Below are 10523 nucleotides of genomic sequence, written 5' to 3'. Positions count from 1 at the left end.
GTGGCTCTAATCAGCAGCGCTGCTTAACCTAAGAGTAAACTACAAATATGCCGCCGGGAGGCATATTTGGTATTTCAGCCGCAGTTCAGTAGCGGTGAGCGATTCCAGCGACCTGATTGGTTGTTGGGGACACCCCCCCCTTTGGAGATGTGCATGAGTGCTACTTCACGAGACCAGTGGGGGGGTTAGGGTTTAGCGTTAGGTTTAGGTTTAGGGTTAGAATTTAGGGTTTAGGGTTAGGTTTAGGGTTAAGTTTAGGGTTTAGGGTTAGGTTTAGGGTTTGGGTTTAGAGTTAGGGTTTAAGCTTGGGCTTAGTTGCCGACCCTCCTACGGCCCTGCTGCTGCTTATTTAACGGGCCGGCCACTCGTGCACATCTCCAAAGGGGGGGGGGGGGGTGTCCCCAACAACCAATCAGGTCGCTGGAATCAGTCACCGCTACTGAACTGCAGCTTAAATCCCAAATATGACGCAGGGAGCTCTCACCACTCCCTCTTCCTACGTCAGACATCCATGGCGTAGCGCGTCACTGTGCGTCCTGCGTCCACGGCGTCAGGTATAGCGGGCGGCATATTACCACATTCGGCCGCAGTTCTCCGGCGCGGCCGATTTAGCCAATCAGCTGGCTGGAATCGGCACCACGTGACACAGCGGCGTGCCCGCGCATTGCCGTGCACGATGAGCTGTGCCCGCGCGTCACGTGGGCTGTGACGTCACCGAGCCTTGCATTTGCCCGCGGATTTTGAACAGTATTGATCTACGGAGGAAGCAAGCTGATGGTTGGAGCCTTTTCCCCAATTTACAAGATGGGAGAGTAAGATTTGTGCTCTACGTGTGGTGAGTACCCACCTGAGATTTGTGCGTTGTGCGCTACGTGTGGAGATGCGATCACCTGAGATTAATGCGCCGTGCGCTACGTGTGGAGACGCGATCACCTGAGATTAATGCGCCGTGTGCTACGTGTGGAGACGCGATCACCTGAGATTAATGCGCCGTGCGCTATGTGTGGAGACGCCATCACCTGAGATTAATGCGCCGTGCGCTACATGTCGAGACGCGGTCACCTGAGATTAATGCGCCGTGCGCTACGTGTGGAGACGCGATCACCTGAGATTAATGCGCCGTGCGCTACATGTGGAGACGCGATCACCTGAGATTAATGCGCCGTGCGCTACGTCTGGAGACGCCATCACCTGAGATTAATGCGCCGTGCGCTACGTGTGGAGACGCCGTCACCTGAGATTAATGCGCCGTGCGCTACATGTGGAGACGCGGTCACCTGAGATTAATGCGCCGTGCGCTACATGTGGAGACGCCACCACCTGAGATTAATGCGCCGTGCGCTACGTGTGGAGACGCGATCACCTGAGATTAATGCGCCGTGCGCTACGTGTGGAGACGCGATCACCTGAGATTAATGCGCCGTGCGCTACATGTGGAGACGCGGTCACCTGAGATTAATGCGCCGTGCGCTACGTCTGGAGACGCCATCACCTGAGATTAATGCGCCGTGCGCTACGTGTGGAGACGCCGTCACCTGAGATTAATGCGCCGTGCGCTACATGTGGAGACGCGGTCACCTGAGATTAATGCGCCGTGCGCTACGTGTGGAGACGCCGTCACCTGAGATTAATGCGCCGTGCGCTATGTGTGGAGACACGATCACCTCAGATTAATGCGCCGTGCGCTACATGTGGAGACGCGATCACCTGAGATTAATGCGCCGTGCGCTGCATGTGGAGACGCGGTCACCTGAGATTAATGCGCCGTGCGCTACATGTGGAGACGCGATCACCTGAGATTAATGCGCCGTGCGCTACGTGTGGAGACGCGATCACCTGAGATTAATGCGCCGTGCGCTACGTGTGGAGACGCGATCACCTGAGATTAATGCGCCGTGCGCTACGTGTGGAGACGCGATCACCTGAGATTAATGCGCCGTGCGCTACGTGTGGAGACGCCGTCACCTGAGATTAATGCGCTGTGCGCTACGTGTGGAGATGCCGTCACCTGAGATTAATGCGCCGTGCGCTACGTGTGGAGACGCCGTCAACTGAGATTAATGCGCCGTGCGCTACATGTGGAGACGCGGTCACCCGAGATTAATGCGCCGTGCGCTACGTGTGGAGACGCGATCACCTGAGATTAATGCGCCGTGCGCTACGTGTGGAGACGCCGTCACCCGAGATTAATGCGCCGTGCGCTACGTGTGGAGACGCGATCACCTGAGATTAATGCGCCGTGCGCTACGTGTGGTGAGTACCCACCTGAGATTTGCGCGACGCCATCTGACGCAACCTGTCTTTTTTTGCAGATTTGTGTGCCTTATTGCAAAATTACGTGTGGAGAGGATCCTGACGTTTGGACGCGTTTCGAGAAGAATTTCACTTCGCTCGGACACCATCTGACATCACTCAGCGAGGTAAGCTGCTGCATCTGCCCAAATTTTCATCGCGTGCATCTGCTGATGCGCATATTTGGTGCATATTTGCAGGTTTTCGCTTGCATCTGCTGATGTGCGCATACTTGGCGCATATTTGCAGGTGTTCGCTTGCATCTGCTGATATGCGCATATTTGGCGCATATTTGCCGGTTTTCTCCTGCATCACCTGATATGTGCATATTTGCTGGTTTTTGCTTGCATGTGGTGATATGCTCTCCGTTTTCCACAGGACGACTCGTGTGGAGAGGAACCTGACATTTGGCTGCGTTTTGTACAACGTACGGAACCGGAGATTGGCGTTTTAGGTGCTGATCTCACATTTGCCCCCCGCCTTTTGGAGAGAACGACTCTTCTGGAGAGGAATTTCGCTTCGCTTGGACACCACCTGACGTCACTCGGCGAGGTAAGCTGCTGCATCTGCCAAATTTTTCATTGCTTGCATCTGCTCGTGTGTACATGTATACATGTATGTATGTATGTATGTATGTATGCATGCATGTATACATGCATGTATGTTTGTATAATTTTTCTGACCTGGTTGGGGGAGTAGTGGTCATTGTAAGTGGGTTGAGCGGATCTAGGAATCAGTAATACTGGTGGGATGTGACTGTTAACCTGGTGATTTCTCGTCATTTCCTGCAGATCTGACGTCCTTGAGAACAGGAAGGCTGGCAGACAGTGAAGAGACCCTCGTCTTTCAGCAATCTTTAAACCCTTCTTTTTATGAACAGTTTTTTCCCAGTGACTCCCTTTTTTTTAATACGCTTTTTAAAAAAAATAATTATGACGGAGGATCCTGAAAAACTGCGCAATATTTTACTGCAATGCAGTAAACAGAAAAGACCCATAAACACAGCGGCCTTTTGTCTATATCACGGAATGAACCTTGGTGTAACATCCACACTAGCAATAAATTATAAAATCCGAATTGGGTGGAGTCTGTCTGGTTTTCACTATATGTTGCAGTTGGTGGTGTGCCCTGTCCTGCTCCTGATGCAGTTGGCGGTGTGCCCTGTCCTGCTCCTGATGCAGTTGGCGGTGTGCCCTGTCCTGCTCCTGATGCAGTTGGCAGTGTGCCCTGCCCTGCTCCTGATGCAGTTGGCGGTGTCTGTTATGTGGCATGTGTATGACTCCTGTTCTGTGGTGTGGCTCCTCGGATCTGCTAGGGCCCAGATCTTAAGATCGCTGGGCCGCCCTCTTACTCGGCTGATGTCCCCGCTTAGGTAGGGCCACTGTCATCCTCCCTGTAGCACAGGCTTGGTTGCCTGGATACTGTGTGACTCTCCTGTGTTCCCTGTGTGCGTGTATACTACTAGACTACCACTCCTTTAGTCACGATCGTGTGGGCCCTCTGCTTTATCTGCTCACACGATTGTAACAGTCTGTTCAGAAAGCCACTGACTACTCCTTTCTTTTTGGGCCCAGTGGTGCATACAGACATAACATTAGGGCCACAATGTGTATACTTGTGAACACGAGACAAAACAGGGGTATCCATTTCGGAGGTTCAATCCTCCTTTTGATGTGCAATATAGAAAAAAAAAGGTCTTGAAAAGGACATGTTTTCTAAAAATTAAATATTATTTGGTCTCCTAAATTGCATTAATTCCTAAAAATAAATGTGGGGTCAAAATACTCCTGACCCTCTCAGAGAATACATTAAGGGGTGCAGTTTTTAAAATGTGGTAATTTGTAAGGGTATCTATCATTATGACTAAGGATGAGCGAGTATACTCGGTAAGGCACTACTCGTTCGAGTAATGTGCCTTAAACGAGTATCTCCCTGCTCGTCCTTAAAGATTTGGGGGCCGCCGCGGGGGAGAGCGGGGAGGAACGGAGGGGAGATCTCTCTCTATCTCCCCTGCGACTCACCTGTCAGCCGCAGCGGTCCCCGAATCTTTATGGACCAGCAGGGAGATACTCGTCTAAGGCACATTACTTGAACGAGTAGTGCCTTAGCGAGTATACTCGCTCATCCTTAATTATGACACCTAGCAGCCTTTGCAAACTTGGATTGGTGTAGGAAAACTAAGTGTTCCTCTAAATTCTGAAAAGTAATGTTAAATTTGTACGTCTCCTAAATGGAAAAAATAAATTTACAAAAGTTTTAAACCGTGCATCCAGAATAAAGTGAACAGATGGAAATCTATATGTTAGTAAAGATTTGTACAGTATGTTTGCACTTATTTTATATATGACATTTGACAATGTGAAAAAATGAAAATTCAAAATTGTGCAAAGTAGCAATTTTAATAAATATACACAACTTTTAACAGTCCTTTTTTACTACCTAACAGAAGTACAACAAGGGGAAGAAAAAAATGTCACAGTCACTTGGATATGCAAAACCTTTACGGACTTATGATATGTCAAGTGACACATGTAAAATTCCAAATTTTCGGTCTGTCACTAAGGCGCAAACAGGCTTGTTCTCTAAGGGGATAAATAGCTTAGTGTATAAACTTTAAACCGACTAACGAGGGACAGTGAGCAGCATCACATGCAACCTGACAATCTTCATCGTACTGCTCCATCAGATCCTGATGATGTATTTCCATAGCAGGTGATGGGCCATTTCCAGCTTTTAAGCATCCTCCTGAGCCAACATCTGGGAACTTCTGGCTCTCTGGTGATTCAACTCTGTGGTTGCGAGCACCGGAAACGGTTACCACAGTGCAAGATTCTGACCAAAACGTATCAGCTGACCTAGAAGGAGGAAGAAAAAAAAAATTTAACCCTGCCTGCAATTGGCTTAATTCCGTAGGTTTTCATAGTTATTGCACTGTCCCTGCTTTTCTTCACTCCTACTTTAATAGATAAAGACATCGTATTTGGACAATTGGTATGTTTCTCCGAAAGTTTGTTCAGTTAGTGCAAATTAGGTGCAGTATTGTGATGGAACCTGTACGTGTGCTAAAAAAAGGAATTAAATGCTCAAATCTAATGTAATGTCTTTTTCGGCCAATAAGACGAATTTAACACAGCAAGTGTGTGTGTGAGAGAGAGGGGGTGGCTGAGTAAGTGGGTGAGCATACATGCATGTATACATACATACATGCACGCATACATGCATGTACGCATACAGGCATGCATGCATGTACGCATAAGGCATGCAAGCATACGGCATGCACGCACGTAGGCATACAGGCACGCACGCATGTACGCACGCAGGCACGCACGCATGTACGCATGCAGGCACGCATGCATGTACGCGTACAGGCATGAATGTATGCATACAGGCACGCACGCATTTACGCGTACAGGCATGCATACAGGCATGCATGCATGCATGTACGCATACAGGCATGCATACAGGCATGCATGCATGTACGCATGCAGGCATGCATGTACATATGAGCAGATGCAAGCAATGAAAAATTTGGCAGATGCAGCAGCTTACCTCGCCGAGTGACGTCAGGTGGTGTCCTAGCGAAGCGAAATTCCTCTCCAGAAGAGTCGTCCTCTCCAAAAGGCGGGGGGCAAATGTGAGATTAGCACCTAAAACGCCAATCTCCGGTTCCGTACGTTGTACAAAACGCAGCCAAATGTCAGGTTCCTCTCCACACGAGTCGTCCTGTGGAAAACGGAGAGCATATCACCACATGCAAGCAAAAACCAGCAAATATGCACATATCAGGTGATGCAGGAGAAAACTGGCAAATATGCGCCAAATATGCGCATATCAGCAGATGCAAGCGAACACCTGCAAATATGCGCCAAGTATGCACATATCAGCAAATGCAAGCGAAAACCTGCAAATATGCGCCAAGTATGCGCATATCAGCAGATGCAAGCGAAAACCTGCAAATACGCGCATATCAGCAGATGCAAGCGAAAACCTGCAAATATGCGCCAAGTATGCGCATATCAGCAGATGCAAGCGAAAACCTGCAAATATGCGCCAAATATGCGCATATCAGCAGATGCACGCGATGAAAATTTGGGCAGATGCAGCAGCTTACCTCGCTGAGTGATGTCAGATGGTGTCCGAGCGAAGCGAAATTCTTCTCGAAACGCGTCCAAACGTCAGGATCCTCTCCACACGTAATTTTGCACCGCGTCTCCACATGTAGCGCACGGCACATTAATCTCAGGTGACGGCGTCTCCACACGTAGCGCACGGCGCATTAATCTCAGGTGACGGCGTCTCCACATGTAGCGCACGGCGCATTAATCTCAGGTGATCGTGTCTCCACACGTAGCGCACGGCGCACTAATCTCAGGTGATCGCGTCTCCACACGTAGCACACGGCGCATTGATCTCAGGTGATCGCGTCTCCACATGTAGCGCACGGCGCATTAATCTCAGGTGATCGCGTCTCCACACGTAACGCACAGCTCATTAATCTCAGGTGATCGCGTCTCCACATGTAGCGCATGGCGCATTAATCTCAGGTGACCGCGTCTCCACATGTAGCGCACGGCACATTAATCTCAGGTGACGGCGTTTCCACACGTAGCGCATGGCGCATTAATCTCAGGTGACGGCGTCTCCACATGTAGCGCACGGCGCATTAATCTCAGGTGATTGCGTCTCCACACGTAGCGCACGGCGCATTGATCTGAGGGGATCGCGTCTCCACATGTAGCGCACGGCGCATTGATCTCAGGTGATCACGTCTCCACACGTAGCGCACGGCGCATTGATCTCAGGTGATCGCGCCTCCACATGTAGCGCACGGCGCATTAATCTCAGGTGACGGCGTCTCCACACGTAGCGCACGGCGCATTAATCTCAGATGATCGCGTCTCCACACGTAGCGCACGGCGCATTAATCTCAGGTGACCGCGTCTCCACACGTAGCGCACGGCGCATTAATCTCAGGTGATCGCGTCCCCACACGTAGCGCACAGCGCATTGATCTCAGGTGATCGGGTCTCCACATGTAGCGCACGGCGCATTAATCTCAGGTGACCGCGTCTCCACATGTAGCGCACGGCACATTAATCTCAGGTGACCGCGTCTCCACACGTAGCGCACGGCGCATTAATCTCAGGTGATCGCGTCTCCACACGTAGCGCACGGCGCATTAATCTCAGGTGATCGCGTCGCCACACGTAGTGCACGGCGCATTAATCTCAGGTGATCGCATCTCCACACGTAGCGCACGGCGCATTAATCTCAGGTGATCGCATCTCCACACGTAGCGCACGGCGCATTGATCTCAGGTGATCGCGTCTCCACATGTAGCGCACAGCGCACAAATCTCAGGTGACCGCATCTCCACATGTAGCGCACGGCGCATTAATCTCAGGTGATCGCGTCTCCACACATAGCGCACGGCGCATTGATCTAAGGTGATCGCGTCTCCACATGTAGCGCACAGCGCACAAATCTCAGGTGACCACGTCTCCACATGTAGCGCACGGCGCATTAATCTCAGGTGATCGCGTCTCCACACCTAGCTCACAGCGCACAAATCTCAGGTGACGGCGTCTCCACACGTAGCGCACGGCGCATTAATCTCAGGTGATCGTGTCTCCACACGTAGCGCACGGCGCATTAATCTCAGGTGACCGCGTCTCCACACGCAGCGCAGAGCGCACAAATCTCAGGTGGGTACTCACCACACGTAGAGCACAAATCTTACTCTCCCATCTTGTAAATTGGGGAAAAGGCTCCAACCATCAGCTTGCTTCCTCCGTAGATCAATACTGTGCAAAATCCGCGGGCAAATGCAAGGCTCGGTGACGTTACAGCCCACGTGACGCGCGGGCACAGCTCATTGTGCACGGCAATGCGCGGGCACGCCGCTGTGTCACGTGGTGCCGATTCCAGCCAGCTGATTGGCTAAATCGGCCGCGCCGGAGAACTGCGTCCGAATGTGGTAATATGCTAGCGGGTGGTGCCGGGAGTTCTGGCCACTCCCTTTTCACGTGTCAAACGTCAGTGACGTCGATGCGTCCATCACGAGCATCGGCGGTCGCCATGCTCAGTGAAGGGGCGCGCCAGCCTAGGAGAAGAGATGCCCACAGAGGCGCGTGTCATAAGACCAGGGCGTGCAGTACAGGTTAATCGTCGTTTTATTGTAGCCTGCATTAGGCTAATATATCCAAAAGGTTGATGGGGCCATTGTAAGATCCTGATTGCATTATGTATTAAATTTTACACCCATAGATCATTACTTATGTTTATATACTTTGTCAAAAAACAATAAATGAATTTAATAGCCCACAGTCTATTTGATTAATGTTTGTAATTCAATATAGAAAATGAGGGATATAGATTGGGAAAGCAGTTTTATCTGCATGTCAATAGACGATAATAGATTTCATCACTGCATAACAGTAGATAATAAAGCTGGCTGGATACCGATTATGACCAATAAGGCCTGATGGAGTGCTTATAGAGAAACAGATAACAGTACACAGATTCTATAATAGGGAGTTGAACCGGCAGGAGCATCATGCCAAATATATTGATGTTAGTGCATATATTTATCTATTACAGACGTATGTTGAGAACAAGAACTGGTGGATAGTGTGATGTGGGCATCCCGACAATAGAGTGGTGGGAAGGAATTGTGTGGATCACAGGGTTGGAGGAAAACATCTTTAGTTAATAAAGCTCGTGAAAGAAAGGATTTCATTTAAGCTTTGAAGCTGAATAGTTTTCAGTCTGAAAATCCATTCTGTTTCTTTCCATAACAATTTTTTATGTTTAATTCGTTTTATTGAATTTTTCATGAATAGTCACATACATAACAAAGCATATATAGAAGAGGAAGGAGAAGGAAAAAAAGAAAAGAAGGCATTTGCCTAGTGGCGACCGTGCAGGGCCCCAGCAACGAGATTAAGTATAGGAGTACAAATGGATCGATAGTTCAATACACCGAACCAACATTTAAGGCTCTCTCTCATGGTGCCCTAAAAGCTTTTTACAGAAAACAAGAACTATCCAAACATAACGTTATAGCGTGGCATAGGGTCCTCATAGCTGGCTATCTCTTGTGCCTGCTATAACGTTCCAGCTCTCAGTTAGCTGGGTTTTCACATCGAAGAATAGTAGCCAACTATGGGGCATTCGAAGCGGATTATAAAATAATTAGGAACTTAGAAATAGAAGAGAGAGATAGAAGACATCACAGAGGGGGAGGGAGACACATTGGAGTGAAAGGGGAGGGGAACCTTCCATGGTTCACTTCAGGCTTTGCCATATAGATGTGCCTATGACGCGTTTCTGACATCACATCTCTCCGCGGCAGCCCCATCACCATCCCACCGTCTGTTGGAACTGTGGAGAGTCGTGGTATGCATTCCACACTGCCCAGGCTTGAGTGGTACGCCCGGGTCCCTCGGCTCACTCGTCACCCAGCTCTTCCATGTACATTAATTGGTTCAGTTCCCGGACAAATTCCAGGATAGTAGGGGGTGAATTGCTGCGCCAGTGGCATGGGATAACCACTCTGGCTGCAGTAAGAAAGTGTCACAGTAACCCCTTTTTGATGGTGGCAAATGGGCCAGGCAAGATTGACAGCAATGCCATTTGTGGGGAGGTTTCCACCGAACAGTGCGAAGCATCCTCGTGGATCTCAAACACCTTACTCCAGAAGGGCTTAATAAGTGGGCAGTCCCACCAAATGTGCAGCATGGTACCACGCTTGGACCCACGCCTCCAGCATTCCTCTGGGACTGAGGGAAAGATGCGATGAATTGTATCAGGACATCTGTACCACCTTGAGAGGAGCTTGAAATTTTTCTCCTGTGCAGCACAGGCTTAGGGTAGCTTGTGTGCGAACGTGAAGGCCCTCTCCCAATCGGAGCCCTGCAGGTCCACCGACAGCTCTCCACCCCAGCTCCTAACGTAGCCCGGCAGACCTCGCGTGAGGGCCCCCAGGATAATGCCATAGATCCGGGAAAGGACCCGTACCGGGGGATCAGCTCTCAGGAACAGTTCCTCAAAGGGCTTAGGGGAGTTTCCAAAGGTGCATAACCCCAGTTGGGTCCTCCAGAACGAGGACAGCTGCAAGTACTCTAACCATAACAATTTCTGCTCAGGACGGGACGCCTGTAAGTCATTAAAAGAAGGTAGGCCATTGGGGCCCACAATCTGACAACATCTTGTATCCTCCTCCTCTTGCC

The 10523-nt window shown here is 49.9% G+C and overlaps 2 long non-coding RNA genes across 2 annotated transcripts; one reads left to right on the top strand and one right to left on the bottom strand.

Moving 5' to 3' along the window:
* Nucleotides 1-592: 592 nt before the first annotated feature.
* On the top strand, nt 593-3156 carry LOC136577453 (uncharacterized). The gene is made up of 4 exons (XR_010786475.1): nt 593-835; nt 2313-2420; nt 2671-2844; nt 3084-3156. It is a non-coding gene; the product is annotated as an uncharacterized lncRNA (long non-coding RNA).
* Nucleotides 3157-4672: 1516 nt separating this feature from the next.
* Nucleotides 4673-6490, bottom strand: LOC136577452 (uncharacterized). Its single transcript, XR_010786474.1, has 3 exons — nt 6404-6490; nt 5842-6015; nt 4673-5147 (listed from the first exon to the last, which is right to left on the bottom strand). It is a non-coding gene; the product is annotated as an uncharacterized lncRNA (long non-coding RNA).
* Between the last annotated feature and the right edge of the window lie 4033 nt (nt 6491-10523).

Source organism: Eleutherodactylus coqui, chromosome 8, assembly GCF_035609145.1.
Source record: "Eleutherodactylus coqui strain aEleCoq1 chromosome 8, aEleCoq1.hap1, whole genome shotgun sequence".
NCBI classification, from domain to species: domain Eukaryota; kingdom Metazoa; phylum Chordata; class Amphibia; order Anura; family Eleutherodactylidae; genus Eleutherodactylus; species Eleutherodactylus coqui.
Note: the sequence above shows the minus strand (reverse complement) of the source record. Positions and strands in the feature narration are given on the sequence as shown.